Source organism: Thunnus albacares, chromosome 21 (assembly GCF_914725855.1).
Source record: "Thunnus albacares chromosome 21, fThuAlb1.1, whole genome shotgun sequence".
Taxonomy (NCBI): Eukaryota; Metazoa; Chordata; class Actinopteri; order Scombriformes; family Scombridae; genus Thunnus; species Thunnus albacares.
This window is the reverse complement of record NC_058126.1, coordinates 16477517-16501088: the sequence shown is the minus strand read 5'-3', so window position 1 is coordinate 16501088 and position 23572 is coordinate 16477517. Positions and strand designations below refer to the sequence as shown.

The 23572-nt window shown below is 40.5% G+C and overlaps 1 protein-coding gene across 1 annotated transcript in view; it reads left to right on the top strand.

The window, feature by feature from the left end:
* cntnap2a (contactin associated protein 2a) overlaps window positions 1–23572 on the top strand; it is a 201507-nt gene that overhangs the window by 5720 nt on the left and 172215 nt on the right. Inside the window, exon 2 of the mRNA XM_044340234.1 lies at window positions 12375–12568. The gene's annotated coding sequence lies outside the window, so the exon portion shown is untranslated. The remainder of the gene's footprint in view (window positions 1–12374; window positions 12569–23572) is intronic.

Below are 23572 nucleotides of genomic sequence, written 5' to 3'. Positions count from 1 at the left end.
TGAAACCTAAACACATTTGTTACCAACATATTCATTATCATAATGCTAAATAAATGCCTTTGTCTTGATTTGGAAAACACAATCACTCCCAAGCTGTTACTTTATATAATTCATAAAATTGCATCATGGCATATTATTTAAGACCAGTTCTGTGTGATTGTCAGTTGCTGATTGCTGATTATTACATTAAGTGTGCAGTGTGCTTAGATTTTTTTTTTTTTTTTTTTTTTTTTTTTTTTTTTTCATTAGTTCGTAGTCAAGCGGGGACAATTTCTGCCTCTGGGGTTTGAAGACAGAATAGACTGTTAAAGAGTTTTTGCTGGTCTCGGTGCCCCTTCCCACTCATTTTCTCTTTTACCCTCTCAATTTCACTATCGTTCTCAATCTCTTTTTTTCCTTTTTTCCTCTTCCTTTTTTTCTTCTCCATCCCTTCCTTTTTCATATCTACTTCCCTCCATCCATCCTTTCCTTTCTTTTTCATTCTCTCGTCCCAACTGATCACTCCTCCTTGCTACTGTACTGTGACCGCTGCTCACTCTTTTCTCTCACTCTCCCTCACTCGTTTGTGATCATGACTCTCCTAACTCTCGCCATAACCTTTCTCCTTTACTCTCTTACAAATGTACATTCTCCCACCTCTAACTGTCTCTCCTTAGTGCTGGCTAATATTAGAGACCTTGTACATCTCAGGGGTTGTCAGATAGAGCGAAAGATGAGCCCACTCACTCGCAGCCAAAACCCTTTGACTATTTGGACAGAGAGAGAGTAAGAGATGGGATGACAGCAAATGAAATGTAGAGAAGGATATGTTCTTCACATCTCTTCAACACAAGTTTGATATACTGTATATATTTCTTATGTAATCCAGTTTGAGCTCTGTAAAGCTTGACAGCTTAACAGAGATTTCCTGACTTTAAATCCCTGGTATGGATCAAGCTCCTAAATGCTAGATCCCACACTTCCTACAATGCAACTTGATTGCATCTTGTATTAAACTCCCCCAGACTGGTATATAGTCTTTCAGATGCCCCTCAAAGCTCCACTGTGTGCCAGACAATGTTTGAGGAAAAAGAATACAAAAGAATGATAAGCTTCAAACAAGTTTTCAATCGACATATAGCAACCACATGAGCTGTGATCCATACCTCACACAAGCCTGTGTTCAGCACTGCCAGCTGAAGACAGATGCCCTGTGAATACAGGTTAAAAAAGAAGAAGCATGGAGAGGGCGAAGGCAAAAGAGAGGGGAGGAAGGGAGAGGTGTGAAAAAGTGGAGAGTGGAGGTGAGAGAGGAATGGAAGATATAGAGAGTGAAAGAAAGGCTCGCAGACAGGTGAGTACAGACTAAAATGGGCATAATGATTCAAAGATCGAAGGACAGACAGCAGAAAAAAAAAACAAACGTTAAAGTGATGAATTATGAGCTGTATATTATTGACAATGTGCATCAAAATTGTGTAAAATTTTGCTGTAAATTTTATAGAGGGATCTGGGATTTTTCAGTCCTGTGTAATCACGAAAAAGCATCAATCAAATGTCCATGCAGGTGAATCTTATTATCTCTGCCACCATGGAAAGTGCTTGTGATAATGGGCTGTTTTGACATAGCCTTCAGTCAGAAAAAAACATGTCAAAAAGTGATTTGGACAGAGCCAAGCACACAGAGAAAACAATGAAAGCCTTCTGTGTGTGAGGAAAATGGCATAGGAATGGTTGTGTGTGACTGTGTTTGAATATCCCTATAGGCATGCGTGCATGTGAGCATGCATGTGCCCACGTTGCTGCACAGTGCAGACGTGGCCAAGCATGAGATTGGGCTGCTAATCACAAACACGTGGCCACTGATCCTTACATTCCATTTTCTTTTCTCCTCCTCTCTCACTCCTTATCCCTCTTCTTCTCCTCTCCTCTGCTCTGTCTTGTCTCTCTCTGCCCTCGATCACATCCTTGTCTCCCCTTTTCTCCCTCTCCATCTCATTTTCCCTCCATACACTTTCTATTTTCTACAGTTACATTCTCAATCCCACACTCCATTTTCTCAGCCTGTCCCCTTTCTTTCTTCCCAGACCTCATTATCTATTTTTTTCCCTCTTCTCTCTCACATTTTCACCCTGATACATACTTTTCCAAGTTTTCCTAAAACTTTTAAAAAGTTTCACTGTATCCCTCCTTATTCAAACGAAGGACATCACAACTGCAGTACAACTGTGCTGTGACTTGCTGTACAATTAGCCAGATTCCCCTCTCCCTTTTTTTATGCATCGCTTTTCACTCTCTGTCATCTTGCAAAGTTGTTTGATGTCTCTAGCCGTTGCAGTCATCCATCGATAATGGCGGTCCTCTCCTAATTAAATTACTCTGTCTCCATCCGCTCCCTTTGCTCCATGACAGAAAGATGAAGTACTAGCAGAGGGCTAACCAGCTGTTTTCTCTCTGCTGCCTTTTTCCGGCGGCCTAGCATCTTAATTAATTAAAATGTTATACTTTGTGTTAATGTGGTTTTGGTATGAAAAGTGGTAACTTTGATAAACACACTCTTACATGTTCTCTCGAGTGCTGGAACACATACATAAAGGCGCACACACACAGGCATGAAAGTGTTTAAACGCGCATGCGCAATAACAAATTATGTGTGTACGCGGCCACCCACACACACTCCCACACTGACAGTAAGACAGAGAAGAGATGTTCTCTTGTTTGATGCCCTGCGTTGCCACTGTCACTTTTGTTTGTTTGTCACGCCTGTCACCGGCCGCTCGTCACTCGTCCAAAATCACACTGTGTCTCCATTACTCACACTCAGAACTTAAGTCTTTTACTTGAAAATCTGTCCCTTTCTGTTTTTTCTTACACAATGTCTACACAGCGGCATAGCTGCAAGCAGCTTGAGTCCTCCATCTGTGTCTACACAGGAAGCGTTCAAGCACAGCACTGAGTGTAGCTCACCCGCATTACTTACTGCTACACGTGCAAAATAGAATTAAACAGAAGTGTAAAAATATGTTTCAGGTCACAGTTATGTGCGTATAGTGCAAGGTGTTACACGGCCTGTGTGGCTGTATTGATTAAAATAGAAGTGTATGTTCCTTTAGACATGAGCGAGATGGATGACTGAAGAACATGGCTGAGACGCCTCTTATGTAAAGAAGCTGTTAGAAACCTTTATCTCTCATTTTGCTCTCTCTCACATACTTTCACTTGTTAAATCCCTCTTTTTTTCCTGTATTGGTCTCTTAACCCTTTTTGCCTCTCTCCGCTATTTGCTCTTTTCCTCTCCTCTGAGTCCAGCTCATTTTCTAGCATCAGTACAGTGAATAACAGCCATTGACGCAGTCAGGCAATCGAATTAAACCCACATCTTTTTATTTCCCTGCTGTGCTGTAGGAGCTAAAATCATATTTGTCACCATTATAAACACGTTCACACATTTGTGTTCTCACTTAAGTTCACAGTTCACATTTAAACCTGTTATAGATTATACAGTACATACATATGTATGTTTTCACATTCACTCCCCGGGAGTGACGGATAACCCTGTGACTTGTCAGGTTAGGTGAGCTCTGATCATCTGTATCTCAAAAGAAACAACAGAGGAGGGAGTCAGCTTGACAGTCTAACAAGAGATGAACAGAGGAGAGAAAAGACGGTGGTGAGACTTGCTGAGGCAGTGGAATACTGTTTGATTCGAGTTCAAAGCAACCAAAAGGAGCTTTCATATCTTTGCTTGTGGTCTGGTCTAATGACACATAGCCGAGGGTTTCTTGAACAGTGTGAACTGAGATGTGTGAGATACGATACAAGAAAAAATATCCACACATTGCATTAGTTGACAGTTTCAAAAGGCAGCCATTTTTGGAAATCGATCCCCACAGGCACCTCCTGGTTTGATTTCCTCTCCATTATGTTTCCCTGCCTTTCCTTAGTCAGCATGTTGCCATTAGCACATCTAGGTATGCTCTCCACATTCCCAAGATTACTTTTTAGTGAGTTTTACTGAATGATAATTGTTATTGGTTTTTGTGAGAAATGGGCAATAACTAGCAGTGTATAGCCACTTTGTCTGAAAACCTGCAGATACTGCACTAAGTGTACACATACACGTTTATGTGTGAGAGTGTTTGTGGTCATAATCAGAACTGATATCAGTATGATTCCACTATAACGTACGCTCCGCCTGTGCTACCGCTGCTACAACCCTGGGTTATCTGAGTCATCACAGATAGCTCAAACCTTGTTTTGCAAGCTTGGAGAATCTCCAGCCATGCTTTTCAGGCCTCAGTTGCCCCCTTTTATCTCAGAAGGAGCCTCTCTGTGTGAATTCCATTTGGCCAGTGCAGACTTGTGATGGGCACCACACAGGGACATTTTCACTAAGGTATAGCTTTCATGTAGCAGATGAATCTGATTCTGATGAATTTCTGCAATGCCAAACTGAAATGCCGGCATTGGCGTCGGTTCGATTTAAGTGTGACTCAAGTGCATTATAAGGCAATACTGTGGAATAGACATATGGGATAAAGATGTTCCCTACAGACAGATTTTAAGCCATTGAAGAATGGGCTGATAAATAGCTCAGCTATATTATCAATACCAGTGAATTTCCCTAGTGTGAAAAAAATCTGATTGTATTTTCTGCCTTTTTTGTGTTCATTAAAGGGTGTTCGATCTGGCTGACTGGGGCTGTGGCTGATAATTATTTTAATTGAGTAATTTGTTATTTTGTATTAATCCATTAATAGTTTAGTCTATAAAATGTTCTAGTCTAAAAATGCTCATGACCACTTCCCAGAAGCCATGGTGCATGTTCAACTTGCTTCTTTGTCAACCAACAGTCCAATACTTCTCCAACAGCTGATGATGACTTAAATTATAAATCACATATCAAAAATGTTGCGGACTAATTGACTGTTTCGGCACTATCTGACTCATTTATTGTTTCATTATTTAAGTATGCTTCGGTGTACACTTAAAAAGAGGTTTTCTTTTGTCCAAAACCACAAATTGATACTGTGTATCAATTTTGATACAATTTTGATGAAGTGTAGATTATACAGTGGAAGGAACTTGGCATCAGAAGCCCTTTTTAAGACTGTTGCTTTATTCTCCGTGTCTTCCCCTTGGATTATACTTATTCTCAATTTTTTTTTTTCTGAGATCTATCTCCTGATCTTTTTCTCTGTTGGTTTTCTCCTTTTCCTCATCTCCTCCGCAGAGGTGTTTTTTTTTTTTTGTCCTTCTCTGCTCCCCTGTTCTCTCTCATGTCTTCCTCCTGCTCCTCCTCTCCTCCCCAAACATCTGTGTGTGTGACAGGCGAGAGAACGGCAATTGTCCCCCGACGCTCCTCCCCTCCTGTTTCTCCTCCCATTTTTTTCCCTCCTTTTTTAATGGAGCAGCTGTGGCTCAGGAGGTAGAGCAAGTTGGCCACTAATCAGAAGGTTGGTGGTTCAATCCCTGGCTCCTCCAGCCCTAATGTCAAAGTGTACTTGGACAAGACACTGAACCTCTAATTGTGAGTTTGTGAATGAGCATTAGAGGCATTGTACTATTTTGGATAAAAAGCGCTGTATTGATGAGGCACCTTGCATGGCAGCCTCTGCCATCAGTGTATGAATGTGTGTGTGAATGGGTAAATGTTGGCATGTGTTGTAAAGCGCTTTGAGTGGTCGGTAGACTAGAAAAACGCTATATAAATGCAGTCCATTTACCATTAACTTTTTCTTTCGCTGATGTTCCTGTTCGCTCACTCTCACACCTTCCATTCCCCCACTGCCAGCCTCCCCCATCTCCACTTTATTCTGTCAACCTCTTCTTGCTTCTCCCCATTCTCCCTCCGGCTTTCACCTTTCACTGTACCTCTGTTCTTCTTTTTTTTTTTTATATATATATATTACTCTTCACCACCCCCCTCCTAACCTCTGTCAAGCTTACCCTCCTCCCCTCTCACCTCTCAGCTGTTCTTCTTTTTCCAGCCCTCTCTTCTCATATACAGCATCTCACCATCTCACTTCTGTAGTCCCCCCGATTTCTTTGCTCCCCCACATCCTTTATTCATGTCCCTTCTACCTTTCCCTGACCTCCAACATCCAGCTCTTTAGCCCACAGCTGTCTTCTCTCATTGCTTTTTTTAGTCCCTCTTTCCCAAACGCTTTGCTTGCCATCACTTTCACGATCTTTTTGACCTTTATGTCTCTCCGGACTTCTCAATCTATCTGTCTCTCTCATCTCCATCTGTTCCTTCTGGTAACCCCATAACCCTAACATGCCTCTACTCCATCTCCACTTCCTCTTCAACCCCTTTTCCCTAACCATCACCCTGTCCTTTCATTCACGCCTTTGAGCCATGTTCAGACTGATGAAAGCACTTCATCAAAAACGCAGTCTCCTCATTCATTTCAGCGCAACTGCCACGTTGGACTCTGGCAAAGAAATGCAAAGTTGTCCGTCAAAAAAGTTGAACCGGGCTCAACTTTTGACGCAACACAGTGCAACATCATTCAGCAATGCCATCTGATTTGACTGTTATCAGCCTATTGAATATGGTGTTATCATCACGCAACTGTCCCAAATATAAGGGCTAGTAGGGGCCTACTAAACCTACTAGTAGGTTCGGGAGGCTGTTATCACTCATTTATTTCAGTGAGCCAATGTTGGTGGAGCCCAGTGGGCCTGTTATCAGGCATATGCTGTCATGTGACTGTCAAGTTTCTCTGGAAAACAAACAAAATGGCTGACATTCCTGTCATTCTCAGTGGAAAATGCAATATTTTAAGATAAGACATAATAATGCATTTTGATAACGTTTCTAGTGAGAATGCATTTTATTTTCATAATATAGAATGTATATAATGTTTAATTTGTTAGTTATTATGGAGATTCTTTCAGGCTTTCTATCGTTGCTATGGTGGTTGCTATGGACTCTGCTATCGCTGAAACCAGGTAGTTGCATGTTGTTTGAATTGTTGTCTTTGGTTTGCGTAGTTATCTTAGCTGATGATGTTCTTTCAATAAATGACATAGATTTTAGAGCACCCCAGGGATTAATTCAATTTGAAATCCAAAAGAAAAGGCATTTTATAGCCTGTGATTGTATAAAATGTTGCTCATTTAATTTTATACTAGTGCAGTGCCTGTTCAAAATATGTCCGTTTGGAACGAGACAATTGCCTGGCCTCTGTGGTTCTTTTTTTCCTCTGTGTAATGTGCATCCTTAAATAAAGTGGATCAATCATATCGGGCTCTTTGATCATTCCTATTTTCTGTGCATTCAGTTTGGATTTGAGTGGATATGTTTGCTCCAAAGATCTATGCTTTTGCTGTAGTGGTGCTTCACAATCGCCATGGTCTCGGAGCATATGAGAGAAACTGGTTTTGAACTGCCCGTGAAAAGTTTTTCCTTCATTTTACGTGCGTAACTACAGTCATTATGTATTGGGCTCTAAGTGCTTTAAAAATGTGGATGACCTACACTCAACAATGTACCTGTGTAGTCACTCGCTGCTGCTTATCTGCTAAATGTGCTTCTAATGCTATTCTTTCTTTCTAGACATGGGGTAAGACTGTCCATTCTTGATTTAAAAGCTCTGTTTTCAATGTCTATTTTTCTCTTTTTAGAGCACTTTTCCCTGACTCGTCTCTGGTCTCTCCCTGACATGCTTGGCTTTCCGCCAAGTGTGGAGTCAATCAGATGAACAGTTCTTGAGATACACGAAGGACATACATACAGACATACAGAGATTCCTTCCTTTAGTAGAGAGATTTCAAAGAATATGTGGCTGAGGATTTTTAATATGAAACCATTTGTATTGAAACATAGTCTTCCTCAATTAATATTGAGCTACTTCATCCATTAAAGCACTCCAATATTGTGTGTGTGTGTGTGTGTGTGTGTGTGTGTACATGCATGTGTGAGGATCAAATCTTGTACCATGGCCATATAAATGGGATGAAGACAGTATTATCAAATCGGACTTTACATTTCACATCCCTCATTTAATCCCTGCACTCCTTGATAGCTCAACAATATGATAGATTAATATTAAGACCATTAATTTTGATTATTTCTCCTTCGATTCTGTGAAATAAAGGTTTTTTTTGGAACCAGAAATACCAGCTAAAATATCTGAAATAAACCAACATCTTTCTTTTTTCTTAACATAGATCATCTAGATGCAGTGTAATTACTAGTTCTGCTGTACTAGATATTTGATATATTCAGCGGATATATCTTTTTACAACCCTATTTTACAACCCTACTTTGCGAACTGGAAGAACTACATGTATATTGTAGATTTGTATCAAACTGCATGGCGCCACTCTAGGGAATTGTATTTTTTTTTTTCTTTTTAAAGTGTTTTTCCTAGAATTTGAAGTTGTAAATACTGAACTGAGAGTACACTGAAGAGTTTAAGGGAATGGTAAAGACATTTGTGTAGTTAGATTTTAAACATCTAATTGTTAAACAGGTGAAAATTAATTTTAACCATATTTTACCCATATCTGACAGCGCTCCCAGTTGTTGACTATACTCACACGATAGCTGAGGTCAACAGTTCTCTATAACAGTCGGTCCCAGGGGCTGAATTATAACAGGCTTATAATTCAGCCCCATTTGTTGCTGAATTATAAGCCTTCAAACATGCACTGAGATCAAGGTTCAAAGGTCAGTATTTCAAATAAACAAAGTAATAGTAAAATTAAATTGAAATTTTAAAATCTGTTTACAGAAACAGTTACATAAAATAACACAAATAACAGAACAGCTCAGATAACTACACAACGCAAAGACAATGATTCAAAGAACATGCAACTGATAAAAGGGCTTCTGTGACTACTGGGCTCCACTAACAGTGTCTCACTGAAATAAATGGGTGATAACAGCCTCCAGAACCTACTAGTAGGTTTAGTAGACCCCCACTGGACGGGACTGGGTCATTTTCTCATCATACCTCTAGGAACACACCCACATGAACACACCCTCTTGCGTTTTTTATTGCAGTGCAATTTTTGCTTTGAATGTCCTCTTACCAGGCACCAATGGTGTGAGTGTGGTCACTGTGGTAGTAGCACTGCAGGGTAGAGAATATTGGAAATCTGAAGTTTGGTTCCCAGCAGTCAGAAACTACCATTTAAGTGCCCTTGGACAATGTGTGAAAAATGTCCCAACTGCTCACCCTGTGCTCCTCACTCAAGGACAAATTGTTGTTTTCACTTTAGCAGCTCCTGAAAGAACAAGATCGAATGAAAAGCATGCCAGGTCAGCCTTCACTTTTGAGGAAATACCAGACAGTTTTATCTAGTATGACATATCAAAATGTCTCAAGATTCCTTACTGTCATAACAAGTAACAAAACTAATAAAACCCTTTGAGGAAGGTGCCATGTCATAATGATGTATAGGTATATCAGTGGTGTGTTTTAAGATATGTGCAGAAATAGAGCCACAATCCTGGCTCAACTTTCAGTGAACTGACACTAAAATCCTGTAGCAGCTGAGATCTCAGTGCACCACTGTTATTGAAGAATGTGCAGTAATGACTCTATATATTGCACATACTATATTCTAACCGCTCCTTTCTCACTTTTCTCTGTCTCTTCTACTGTCCTGAACTCTATACCCTAAACTTTTCCAATCTTTGCTTCCGGTTCCATGTCATTTGAACCCACCTGCAGTCTAACTTTCAGTTGATGGTACCCCCACCCCCTCATCACTGTTGAATGGGTTCACTTTATCTCTATTTCTCCCAAGTTTCTCATCCTTTTCCCTCTGCTCTGTACCCCGCCCCTTCACTTGTGGCATCATCTATCACCTTATTTAACATACTTCTCTCTTCGACTCCTACTTTTTCTCATTACCATTTTCTGCCTCCTCCCCTCTCTTGTCACTCCCACCACCACCGCCACCAACCACCACCACCACACACCTTCTCGTCATTCTTTCCGTCACCCCATCATCTGATCATGTTCAATGCGTCACACTGCCTCGGTCATTGTCCGCTCTGCTTGCTTTCTTAATCTTTATTTTCTGCTGTCTGTTTACTTATCACTGTCACCACCCCCCTCCCAAACCCAATTCCGCCACCCCCCACCCCCACCCCCCTTTTTGATAATGGTTTAGCCTCCCTTGGGAATGGTTTTGCTGCAACGGGTTTTTGAGGTATTGACGTTTCCACTGATATGGGCCTGGTTATCTGTCAAGGCCAGGGCTGGAGTGTAATGGCTCTGTAATTGGATAAGATATAGGATTTTTGTCAAAGGGGTGGGGGGATACATCGCAAACTGCCTCACCCTCTTTTTTATCATATGACTATCATCTCTCATGCCTCCTCCACTGTGCTTGATGCTCTTCTAACAGCTCTTGTACTTTCTTGCTCTTAGTATCTCCCTTTCTCTCACTTTGTCCCTACGCTCCTGTTTTCTGTCTCTGTCATTTTTAAATCAGTCATTCTCCTTCACTTGTGCTTTCAACCCATCACTTTCTTATCTGTATTTGTGTCCTTTAGAAAAAATCCATCACAGAGAATCAAAGAAGACGGCCGTGACACGGCCAGTTCGCAGTCCATCCACCACCCACTCTTCCCAATAATCATTTCACAGTCGCATTCTGTCATAGGCTTGGCTGTTGGCTGCATTAATACATCTTCAGTGCTGTGTGCACGTGTGTGTGCGTGAAAAATGCATAAGTGTGCATTTGTCTGTACACCTGTTTTGTGCACTACTGAGTGCATTTTCTTGTATTTCTTACACTGGTTTGACTGCTCTCACGGTAGCCTACATACAATCTTGGCATTACGCCTCATTATTTTTTTTTCTCTTATTTTAAAATGGCAGATGAAATCAGGTCATTGGGATCCTGTCCAGCATTTCTCTTTCCCTTCTGTCTAGCAGTTGCCTTGCTCTTGTGTTTCTGCACCATTTAACCTGAGGCTCATTTAACCTGCAAGGTCCAGGGGAGTTTGGCCCTGCCTCAGGTTGTCATATGGAGGTGTGAAGGGGGACAGCTTTTGGAGGACACATGAGTGTTTGTCTGGCACTGAAGGTAAAGTCATGAGGTTTTAGGCTAGCACAAGGACGCGACTGCGACTGACTGGATAACGAAACAAACACAGTCATATATTCCAGCAGTCAACACTGTAACCACAGGAAAATGGCACTGAAATGCTCACCTTTAATGCTTTCACAGATAGTAATTTTCATCAAAGCAATTTTTCACCTAGGTATAATGTTTTCCAACTTTTTTTATTTGAATATATTGCACAACCTTCTAAGTTATACTGTATGCAAAATCTTAAGAGAAGATAAAAAAAAAATTGACTCTCAACATTTAAACAAGTAATTTCCCCTGTGTTTCTTGTCCATTTTGAGAATTACTGCAAAAGCCAATTCTAACAAAGATGCGTGCAATGAAAAATAAAATGCATGTTCCACCAGAGTGAAATATCACTTTGATGTGCACTCAAGGATGCGAACATTGAACCAACGTTTAGCTGGAAATAAGTGGAGATAACTGTATGTATCTGTCAGTATGAAGTAGGTATCTCTGGTTGAAAGTGTGAATTTAGACTTTATTTTTACATATCAAGGGAAGTCTCACATCCTGTTTCAATCTGTGTGCAGGCTGTTATAGCACTTTGTAATAAACAGATATTATCAAAATTAACAAAACTGTAATGTTGTGCTCATATTCTTATCATGGTGTTCTCCTTGGCCAGTATCTCTGAGCTGAAACTGAATTATGTTGATTACAGTGGACTTCCCAGCATTTACAAAATGCCATATGATGTCTTGCATACCAATATTAAAAAAGAATCCATCCTGAAATGTCATACATAGCTATTCCTCTAGAAGTTGAGGTGTGTGCCATGAATAATTATGATACTGAAGAAGAGTGTTCTCGTCATTCTTGTGAAACATCTTTATAGTCGGCAAGCTCTAACCCTGCATGCAAACCTATTAATAAAACATTACTTCCAGTGCCTGTCTTGAAGCAAATTTCTGGGCCGCTCTCTGCTGGACACTGACCTTTAATAATAGGACGGACTATAACCTTGTAACTACACATTCCTTTTGTAAAATCTCATTATGTGGATACCATGCTGCTTTTCTGCCTATCTTGGACTCGAGAGCCAGTCTGCCCTGAATAGTGGCAACTCTGCTTATGTGTACAACAGACAGATCATGCTAATAAGATATACTAAAGAAAAAAAAACATTTCTTTTTGTTGCTATTTATTTATACCAGGCTCAACCAATTTCACTCATTAAGAATAAATTACAGATTAGATTCTGTTTTTCTTTTATGCTTACTGTCTGATTTATAAAATTATATAAAATTAAAAGGACTTACAACAGACAACCTTTCACTTATGTGACTCTGCAGGTGCTGGTGGATGGTCTCCTCTGGACAGTGACCATTACCAGTGGCTACAGGTGGACCTGGGTTCCAGAAAGCAGATTAGTGCCATAGCAACGCAGGGTCGCTACAGCAGCTCTGATTGGACGACACGGTACCGTCTTCTCTACAGTGACACAGGAAGGAACTGGAAACCGTATCACCAGGATGGCAACATTTGGGTGAGTGAACAAGAAATCTTTGGTGTGTGTGTGTGTGTGTGTGTGTGTGTGTGTGTGTGTGTGTGCACGTCATTGCCACAGGCTGGGAGATAAAAACAGCGTGACCATCAAAGAGAGAGCTCCACTTATGGCTTGTTTTTATTCATGTTGGTTGATGATAGAGGATTATCTCAAACAATTTTCTTGCAATGTTCAGCAAGATTGCTGGTTCTCTAACATTTTCTCTACTTCCTTGGTTAATTATTCTTTAGAATGAAAATGAATGTATGACCAAAGATGTCTGTGTTAAAAGAACTGGTCACAAGGGAAATATTTTTATGATGATAGGAGAGGAAATTAAATGACACTGCTCTGTGATTACAAAACAAATATTTTTTCTTGTCATTATTATTAAAATGTGAAGGCTTTCTTTTCACCTTCACATAAACTCGGAGCAGAAAACCTTGTGTGGGAGGAAAAACTCCAGTCTAGTGTTGCAGTGTGGTGCACATAAATATTCGCCTATTAATTAGCTCAGTTTTTACCAAAGGTAACATCTCAGACACAAACCTAAATCATGCACTGATTGGCTCTGGATAGAAAACACAGTGTTAGAATAACATGTGGAAATGAGCCATTAGCACTATGTTCCTTGACAATGTATTGATGTGATCTCTCTCTGACTATAATACATATATTGTGTACCTCTCTTATTCCAAACCAACAGACCTCCATCACCAAACTGTTAGCAAGCACTTGAGTGGGGCATCTGACAATCCGTGATCATTAGCTAATGGGTTAATGGCCCTCACTATTCACCATTGTTGTATGATGGAGGGCTAGGTGATTACAGATGTGCTTTCAGCAAGAGGAGAGGAGAATTACCCTGTCACGAATAACATTAATACACAAAGCTAGTCAGCAGAAATCTAAAACCTGGAAGTGAAAGGGAACTCCATCAGTTGAGTAAGATAGGATATGTTTTTTTCCTGGTCCATCTGATTGGTCATAGGTATTGCTGAACTCTCCCACTATGGGATTTACAGTATCATCACCTGTAAAAAAAAAAAACAAAACAATAGGTCTACATATGTTATTTTACTATACTTGATTAATTTACTTATTAGGTATAGAACACATTAACATCAATATGATGCAATAGATATAGCCAGAAGGCTAAAAGGGACAATGTATACAAAGGCATACAAAGCAACATCAAAGCTCATGAGAACACACTATAAATTAATAAGAAACCTTATAAAAAAAAACATTACAGAATAGATAGTACATACAGTATAATAAGCAATATCATTCATGTACCTTTAATATATCACCCACTAGATTAATCAGAATGCTGTAATGCAAGACAGTTGTTTGTTAAAAAACAAATCAAATGAATGAATTAAACCCTGAAATGATGAAAAAGCCTTGTTTTGTTACACTGAAGACATTGCTAAATGAAACAACTGCAATATACTGAAATTGATCTTATTGAATCCTGTTTCTGAAAATTCAGCACATACAGTATGCTCCATGCAAAAGATACATTTTTACTAATCCACCTGATTAGCTGACAAATTAGAATTTCAAGGCTATTCAGTTATTGACTAGTATTTAGTCATAGCTTTTTTTACACCCCATTCCTTAGTTTTTAGTTTTTGTTTTTTTTTAAAGTTTGACATTTAATGCTACAATTGCTGTGATAAATGCATTACATTTGGTTGTCACACACAACAAATTTTTGCCTTTAAAAATATATATTACAGGGGACTTATTATACTTTTCCTTATTCTCAGTCATATATATAATGTTACAATGTGGGATGTTTATATTAAATGTGGCCAAAGTGTCAAAATAATGACGTAAATGTACGTAGAAGTAACAAAAAGCAAAAAGTGACCAAAAAGCACCAGCTTCAGACTGCCCTCAGTTTCCAATGTTTTTTTCTACTTTCAGCCCGAGCTGATGTCAGCTTGTGACAGATTTCTTTATATGGTCATCTGTTCCACACACAGTGCACAAGTTCACTGCTCTGCTCTGCTCACATAATGGCATTTTTTCATTGTTTTGGGGGTAGTCTCGCCAAGCCTTGACTCAAGACAAGCTGGTAGGCTATGAGTGTTCTTCCATTACACAGCAGGGCAAAGTAAAGTTGTTTACCTGTTGGAGGTGTGCTGGTCGTCTGCAGCTCTTCATCAAACATCATCATCACTGTGGCTGTTTCTGCTTGTACTGTTCCTCCCTGCATTATTTCTGACTGTTCCGCTGAAAAAAGAGCTCCAAATATGTCCATATGTTGTTGCGTTGACCGTTTTTTAGCACTAAAGCGGCTTAAGGTTTTTAGCAGTGTAGCTCCTTAGCGCTAACGAAGCTCTGCTGATTCGGTAAGGAACATGTTTCATTTCCTGTAAATTCTTCACAATAAAAGTCTCCTGTTATTTAGCTATTTAAAAGCCTTTAATTTGAAGCAGTAAAGCAGGAAATGTTGTGTTTGAATCGGCAGTAACTTCATATGACTCTGATACAGTTGCCCCTCAGCAGCTTCTGAAAAGCTGGCCAGTCAAAACAGAGTGGGTTCATTGGTAGGGGGGCCTTAAAGAGACAGGAGCTAAGATTGCCTGTTAAGAGACAAAGGCTTAACTGAGGGCCTGCATAAGATAAATAAGGGGTGTTTTTGAGCTGTGAATCATGCAAAGCTGCTCTAGTAAATGAGCTTAACAGTTCTCCCATAAAAACTTTATTAATTTTTGCTAGCCTCTGACTTTTAGTCTGTTGTAAACAAGGAAGAAAGAGTGACAAAAAGTACAAGCAAAAACTTATTTAAGTTATACTAAATTAGTGTGACCAAAACAGTTGTATTAAATAGAGTCAGAGCCCCATGCTTAGGCAATTACTGACCTGACCTTTCTCTAAGCTCTCTGAGCTTAGACCTTTTTCTAAGCTCATTACCTTACACACCCTAACCTCAAGAATGGCATCATCTTAGCATCAACACCATGTAGCCTAATATATCAACATAAGCATTTCAGCTGGGATATAACACAAGGGTAGTTGGTGCTTCTGACAGTCAGAATTCAGAAGCAGAATATTCTTTAACTTATTTAACTCCTCAAATTTCACTCCTGCTTGCCTCTGCTGACTGGGCAAGAAAGCACTTTGATCACTTTGATTACTTATGACCAACTTTTCATATCAAATGGTAAAAAGCATGTCCTCTCCTTCAAAGGTGTAGGACCTTTTAGACACCATCAAACTTTGAGTATAAGAAGATCCGACATGTAGAGTTGGATAATCTTGTTTAGTAACTGGGAGATAAAAGCTCTTGTCAGGGTGTGTTTTCATATACACTAATGTGCACACTATTTGTTTTTTTGCATGTGTGCATTTTTGTCTCTGGGTATTAAGCTCTGCATTCAGCCCCAAACAGCTTCATACTCGTTACTCTCTCTTTTAGGACTATTAGGAATGGTTGCAGTGACAGATATGGATCTTTTTACTGTTGAAAGTAAATTAAGCTGTTGTTTTTGTGTGCTGCATCATAATTGTTTGCAGATTATTATTTATTCAGAAGTGTTTTCCTTTTGCCATTAACCCTGATTCATTGCCTCTAATATTTCTACAAATACTCCAAAACACATTTATCTCTTGGGTGTTTGGTGACTCTAGCCAACTTTTTATGCCTCCATGCTGGCAACAGACGTGGCTAGAGGCATTATGTTTTCGGGTTGTCCGTCCATCCATCCATACATCTGTCCGTCCATCCCATTCTTGTGAATGTGATATCTCAGGAACGCCTTGAGGGAATTTCTTCAAATTTGGCACAAACTTCCATTTTGACTCAAGGATGAACTGATTAGACTTCAGTGGTCAAAGGTCACTGTGACCTCACATTGGTCCCATTCTCTTGAATGTGATATCTCAGGAATGCCTGGAGGGAATTTCATTACATCTGGCACAAACATCCACTTGGACTAAAAGATGAACTGAGTAGAATTTGGTGGTCAAAGGTAAAAAGTCAAGGTCACTATGACCTCACAAAACACATTTTAGCTATAACTCAATATGCTAATTATGACAAAATTTCACACAAATGTCCAATAGGATAAAATGATGAAATGATGACATTTTATATCCAAATGGTCAAAGATCAACATCACTGTCATGTCCCTATTTTAGAATTTGTAGCTTCTTTGCATTTTGCTTTGCCAAGGTATTTGTATGAGTCCACCCTCTTCACTTCTCATGTGCCTCTGCACAAGTTAAGACATTTTTTCTGCGTGTATGTGTGTGATAATAATATTGGAGCTATCAGTGCCATTACTCAAAGGGACGACTGGTGATGGTAGTGTGCTTAAGCCAATTTAATGTTTCACACACATACACACTGCTTCCATCAGACCCTGTTTCACATTCAGCTCAGTCCCATTCACCACTGTACGAGGTGCACAGAGTGATCCCCAGAGAGTAAACCACTTATCCTGGACTCTTGTGAATGAAGGTTCTATTTAGGAAACTTGTGAATGTGAAGAGGATGTGAGCCGGCTCTTCCGGAGACAGGCGACCAGGAAAGCGCTGGGTCCAGACGGTGTCTGCCCCTCCTGTCTTAAAGCCTATGCTGAACAACTAGCTCCAATCTTCATGAAAATCCATCATCCTGGTCCCCAAGAAGCCCTCCATCACAGGACTGAAGGGCTGTTACTCTGACGTCTGCGGTCATGAAGTCCTTTGAAGAGTGTCACAGGACACCTGCTGGACCCCCTACAATTTGCCTACCGGGCAAACAAGTCAGTGGATGACGCAGTCAACATGAGACTGCACTACATCCTGCAACACCTTGACATATGCAGGGATGCTGTTTGTGGACTTAAGCTTGGCTTTCAACACTATCATTACAGAAATCCTCTCCTCCAAACTCTCCCAGCTCACTGTATCCCCCACCATCTGTCAGTGGATCACCAGCTTCCTGACAGGCAGGAAACAACAGTTGAAGCTGGGGGAAGTCACTTCTGGTATATGGACATTCAGCACTGCTACTCCCCAGAAATGTGTCCTCTCCCCACTGCTCTTCTCCCTCTACACCAACAAATACACCTCCAAAGACCCAGCTGTTAAACTCCTGAAGTTTGCAGATGACACTATGGTCATTGGACTCATCCAAGATGGTGAAGAGTCTGTGTATCGGCAGGAGGTTGAATGGCTGTTGTTCTGGTGCAGTCAGAACAACTTGGAGCTGAACACACTCAAAACTGTGACAGTGGACTTTAGGAGACACCCCTCAGCACTGCTCCCCCTCACAATATCCAACAGCCCTGTATCAACCGTGGAGACCTTCAAGTTTCTGGGAACTCCCATTTCCCAAGATCTGAAGTGGGAGACCAACATCAACTCCATTCTCAATAAGGCCCAGCAGAGGATGTACTTTCTGTGGCTACTGTGGAAGTATGGTCTGCCACAGGAGCTGTTGAGCCAGTTCTACACCGCAATCATTGAATCCGCAGCAAAAAATCATCAGTGCTTCCCTGCCCACCCTCCAGGACTTGTTCTCTTCAAGAACCAGTGGATGGGCAGGGAAAATAATTACAGATTTCTCATACCCTGGACATAACCTTTTTCAACTCCTCCCCTCCAGCAGGTGCTACAGAACCATGTATACCAAAACTACCAGACACAGGAGCAGTTTCTTTCCTCATGCCATCACACTCATAAATAGCTGACCAGTATCATCTGCTATACCATAGCTACCCTTGTTCTTCAGATAGTCATTACACCCTGCTTCATATCTCCAAATACTGTAGTGTACAAATACTCAACATCACAATTTCATTCCCATAACGTGATGCACATTATTGTTGTTTGCACTACTACACACACTTGCACTGTATGTATATTGTTTGTCTTATATATAATCTGTATATTTCTTCGATATTATGTATTGTCTGTAAATAATATGTACATTTTCTGTCTATTGTCTATATTGCTTGAGAGACACCAACAGCCAGAACCAAATTCCTGGTGCGTGTTAACATACTTGGCCAATAAATCTGATTCTGATTCTAATTTTGCCACTAATCACAGCCTGTCGTTACTCCACACTGATGACTTAACTCCTTCACTGCCAAACTCAGAGGACAACCAGTCAACACAAGATTGTTGATGTCAGCGTAACTGTTGTGGCGGTGTGATTCACGGGGGAAGATAATTGGTAAAGACCTGGCAACTGCAGAATTGGTTTTGTGACAGATAATGTTTTTAATACCTCACTAATGCACTACTGAGGAGTCACGATGTCAGTGATACATTACTGTGATAATTAAAATCCCAATTGCTCTACCAGAGGAGCGAACAGTACTACCCTGCAGAGCTTTTGTCATTAAAGAGCTATAGAGCAAAATGTCAATGACCAGGTCCATACAAGCACATGTAAAGAATGACTGTTTCAATCTTTCAAAAAACATTTTACAGTTATCTGAGGTGCAAAATGCGTTTAATGTTTTGTAAGACCTCAAGGATACATGTAATGTGATTTGGTGAGTAATGCTGGATGCAAACAAAACTGACATTATTTGTTTGTTTGCCAAATTGCTCTCTGGAAATTATGTCAAGAAATTTAAATGATATTTTCTCATTTCTCATACCCTCTGAAAACCCTCACTCATAAAATAGTGGCATTTGCAAAAATTAGTGTTTTAGACATTTAGAGTATTCAGTCACTTAATCACAGGTAAAAAAATTGTCATCAGAATGTATGTATTGAAAACTTTTCAAGTGATCATAATGACTTAATGTCTTTTGTCAGTTTAAGAGTCAGGGTTTGAATCCACAGTTGCAACATCATCCTTTCTGCACTTTAATGCATGTCTTTGTGGGAACATAAAAAGCTTAATGTGGTGTGCATTGAATTCTGTGAAAGCGCAGAGAAAAAAAAACTGTCTGATTGCACATTGAAACTGAATTAACAAACATTTTAAGTCACATTTTCCTTTCACATGGTTGTTTACTATAGTTTTTATTTGGATAATGCCAGCAGGCCCTCTCTCACATTGTCAGATTGTTTATTCATGTGGATGAGAAGCTTGAAGCTACAAGTACATCAGGTCAGTTGACAGTAGTATACAGATGGGTGACAAATTAAAGGAAAGACTGGTACAGGCCTGAATGCTTGACCCCCACAGTGAGGGGATCCAGTGGGTCTGTTATGTTGTGGGGGATATTTTTCTGGCATGATTTGGGTCCACTTGTACCCTGTTATGACCTGGCTGAAGTGGCCACAACAAAAGGGAGATACACCATCAAGAATGTTTAACAAAAAATTATTTATTAAATCAAATGAACAAATTAACTGAATGTCAGTAGAATCAGTGCGAGGTGCGTAATGCGTGAGTGGAGAGTTTGTGTGTGTATAGGTGTTGGAAGGTGCATAAAAGCCAGAGAAATAATTAAGGCAACATAATTAAACTGAACCAGCACAGGTATCTGGAGCAGAGGGCTGCAACCAGCAGGAGCAGCTGCAAGCAGTCAGAGGAGAGTGAGAGAGACTGTCGCAGCTGCAGCCTGGACTTTAACAACCTGGCAACCCTGTGGCCCTTCAGGTGTTGCCAGTTGCCCTAACAAACACCTGCAGAGACAGAGCAGACAGGTAAATCACAAGGCCAAACAAAAGATGACACCAGGGGTCGTCACACCCCTTAGAGGGAAGGGTCACTGCAAATCAATACAAAGTTGTTCTGAGTGATCACCTTTATGCTATGATGAAACATTTCTATCCTGATGGGAGTGGTCTCTCCCAGTATGATAATGCCCCCATCTATAGGGCACAAGGAGTCGCCGAATGGTTTGATGAGTATGAAAATGATGTGAATCATATGCAATGGCCTTCGCAGTCACCATCTCAACCCAATTGAACACCTATGAGAGATTTTGGACCAACGTGCTCTCCCACCTTCATCAAAACACCAAAGGAGGGCATACCTCTTGGATGAATGGTGTTCATGCCTCCAGTAGTGTTCCAGAGACTTGTAGAATCAATGCCAAGGCACATTGAAGCTGTTCTGGCAGCACGTGGTGGCCCAACATCTTACTAAGACACTTTATGTTGTTTTTCCTTTAATTTGTCATCTGTCTGTATATTTCACATATGTTTATAATGGCTTCTCACTGTACCAATGGAAAAAGTCTTATGTTTTTTGGTCTGAGAGCAATTCTTAAGCAAGTTCCTGTCACCCAAAACTGCCTCCCTACAGTACGACCGGTTTCATTTCCTTAAGGTCTTATTGTGAAGCATTCAGAAATGAACACTTCACAATAATTACCATTACCTGATATTAGGTGTGTAGACAGCACAGTGTTACATTGCATTCAAATACTGCATGTGGGGTCAGGGCTTGGATACAGTGGCGTAGGCAGAAATTGTATTTTGGGCGGTGCAATACAAAAATGGTTGGGCCATCTTTTCCCAGAAGAACTGACTTATGAAAAGTTAGAAGAAGAACAAAGAACAAACAGACGAACTGAAAAAACAGCAACAATTTTACTATGCAATGTTGTGCATCACAAAGGCCATAACAGTAACACTGTGTATCCAACATGCTTAACCAACAGAGCATCAGACTATAAAGGCTGTACATGACAGTATAGACAAAGAGGGGTCTTTTATAGCCTATCCAGCCTAAAATATTTGCACCAGGAAGTCTGGCTGCACATCAGCTCTACAGTGCACGCCATTGTTAATTAACAATTTTACTGCAATGAAAGTGGCAACGAAAAACATAAACCTAGACAGCAGAGAAGGTGTTAAATTGGACAGAAATCGCTCATGTAACATATCCCTCCCTCATGCATTCATTATAGCCTACAGCCATTGTTGCTTGAGTGCCATGGACAGCTCATGAATAACCAGTTTTACAGAAAACCTGGTTTAGATACCTGCATAAATCATAGCAGATAGGAGAAACAGTGCACGGCTTAAATAATACTGCAAGCAAGGAGGCTATACCTGTGTACTGTATATGATGATATTCTATGGAGTGAAATAATTATAATGGTGAGATGAGGCATAGGACCCAAATAACATTTCAAGTGTCTGCACTTGGCAACACATTACTGCCCTTCTGGCCCAAGCTTAAAAACACCATAGCATAAGGCAAGTGAACAACAGTTATCTATAAAGCACTCAGCATGGTCCATGCGGTGACCCACACATATCCTCCTCTGCAGTCGTGTGCTTACCATCCACTGCATCACAATGTGGTCTAGTCATAGACTGTAAAAAACAATGGACGTTGGCACAGAGACATCACCCATTGGTTTGTGGACTCCCGTTTTGAAGCCTTGAGTTTGCATTTTGACATTGGCCATCTTGGCTTTTTGGAGCCAGAAGTGGCCATATTTGGATGAGAGGGTGGAGCTGACCCTAACATTAGCTGCTAGCTGCTAAAAGTGAACATCCCAGTCCTTAGAGAACAACCAAATGCTGAACAAGACTTTTTTAGACAACCAAAATGTTACAATTAACTTTCATGATCTGAAAACACACTGATATAGCAATGGCTATGGCTATGCCTATACTCTGTGAATCTGGGGTTATGATACATCTTTATTTCTGCTGTAAAATCGGGCATTTTAACATTGGGGGCTATGGGGACTGACACACTTTTGGAGCCAGCCTCAAGTGGCCATTTGAGGAACTTCAGTTTTTGGCACTTGTGTGGCTTCATTTTTTCAGCCCCAGAGGTTGCTGCTTGGGTCTACTTCATGCTGTGGACAAGCAACCACTTGGGAAGGTTGCTGTAGAAGAAGAAAACAGGAAAAGCCAAACTTTAAGGATCTTGGTTAAAACTTTTAAACTGGCAGTGTGTTGCCACTGTATAGCATGTGTGCTATTTTCTACTCGCTTTTCTGTTCTGTTTCAACAAGAAAAAGAGGCTCAGATGAAGGCTTGTTTGCACCAGCAGGAGAAATAAAATTGTAAACTGAGGCCATAGCATTGAGATTTTGTGTTTTTGAAGTTACCTGTCAGTCTGTGTGCCTTCATGTGTACAGCCCTTGCTTGTTTTCAATTTGATCACAAAACAGACTAGAACTGAGAGGCAACAATGTATAATTGGTTTTATGTTTTGGTCTGGACCTGGTGAACAAAACTGGTATGAAAGCGGCCTCTAACATCCCTGTGATTGTTTGAAGTATAATGAACAACTTAATTATGTTATTCATGTGTAAGTCTCTATGCTGTGGTATTTTAGCAGTTACAGTGCTCAGGTATTTACAGATGAAATTATGTTAGAGCTGTGATAAAAAGGGGAGAATAAGTGTGATGAAGTAACACTTTGGGTGTAATGTAATGCTCATCTCTCACCAACAGGGCTTGTGCATGATTTGCTTCACTCCCTGCGCTACAGGCTGTATATAAACTGAACCTAATGGTGCTGAAATGTGCATGTGCAAGCTTGTGTGCAGGTGCGAGTGTTTGTGCACTACTGTGCTTATTTGCTTGCCTGTGTGTAAGTGTGAACGTGTGTGGGTGTGTTGTCAAGAGGGCAGGATTGCTAGACTGTGCTTCGTCAGGTAAATGAATGGTGAAGTCTCCATGTCTCAGTGGTAAGGACTAATTCAGTTTCAGAAGCTGCGGAGCATGCACTGATAAATCATGCACCTGGATTTATGCACCACTGGACTGTGTTCTCTCTCTCTCTCTCTCTCTCTCTCTCTCTCTCTCTCTCTCTCTCTCTCTCTCTCTCTCTCTCTCTCTCTCTCTCTCTCTCTCTCTCTCTTTCTCTCTCTCTCTGTCTGTCTGTCTGTCTACTTTTCTCTTCATGTCAGTCTGATATTTATTTCAAATTCTTTGTCTGGGTATTGCTGAGTAAAATATACGTGAAATTTCCTCAAGGGATTACATGTTATAGTATTTCCCCTAGGTTGACTGCTTTGGGGCGATGGGGGGGCCGCAGCCAGACATTTCTCTGCTCTCTGTTTCATAGCGGCTGAGATTGACACTAAAATGAGAATAGCTGGTCCGACTTAAAGGTCAGT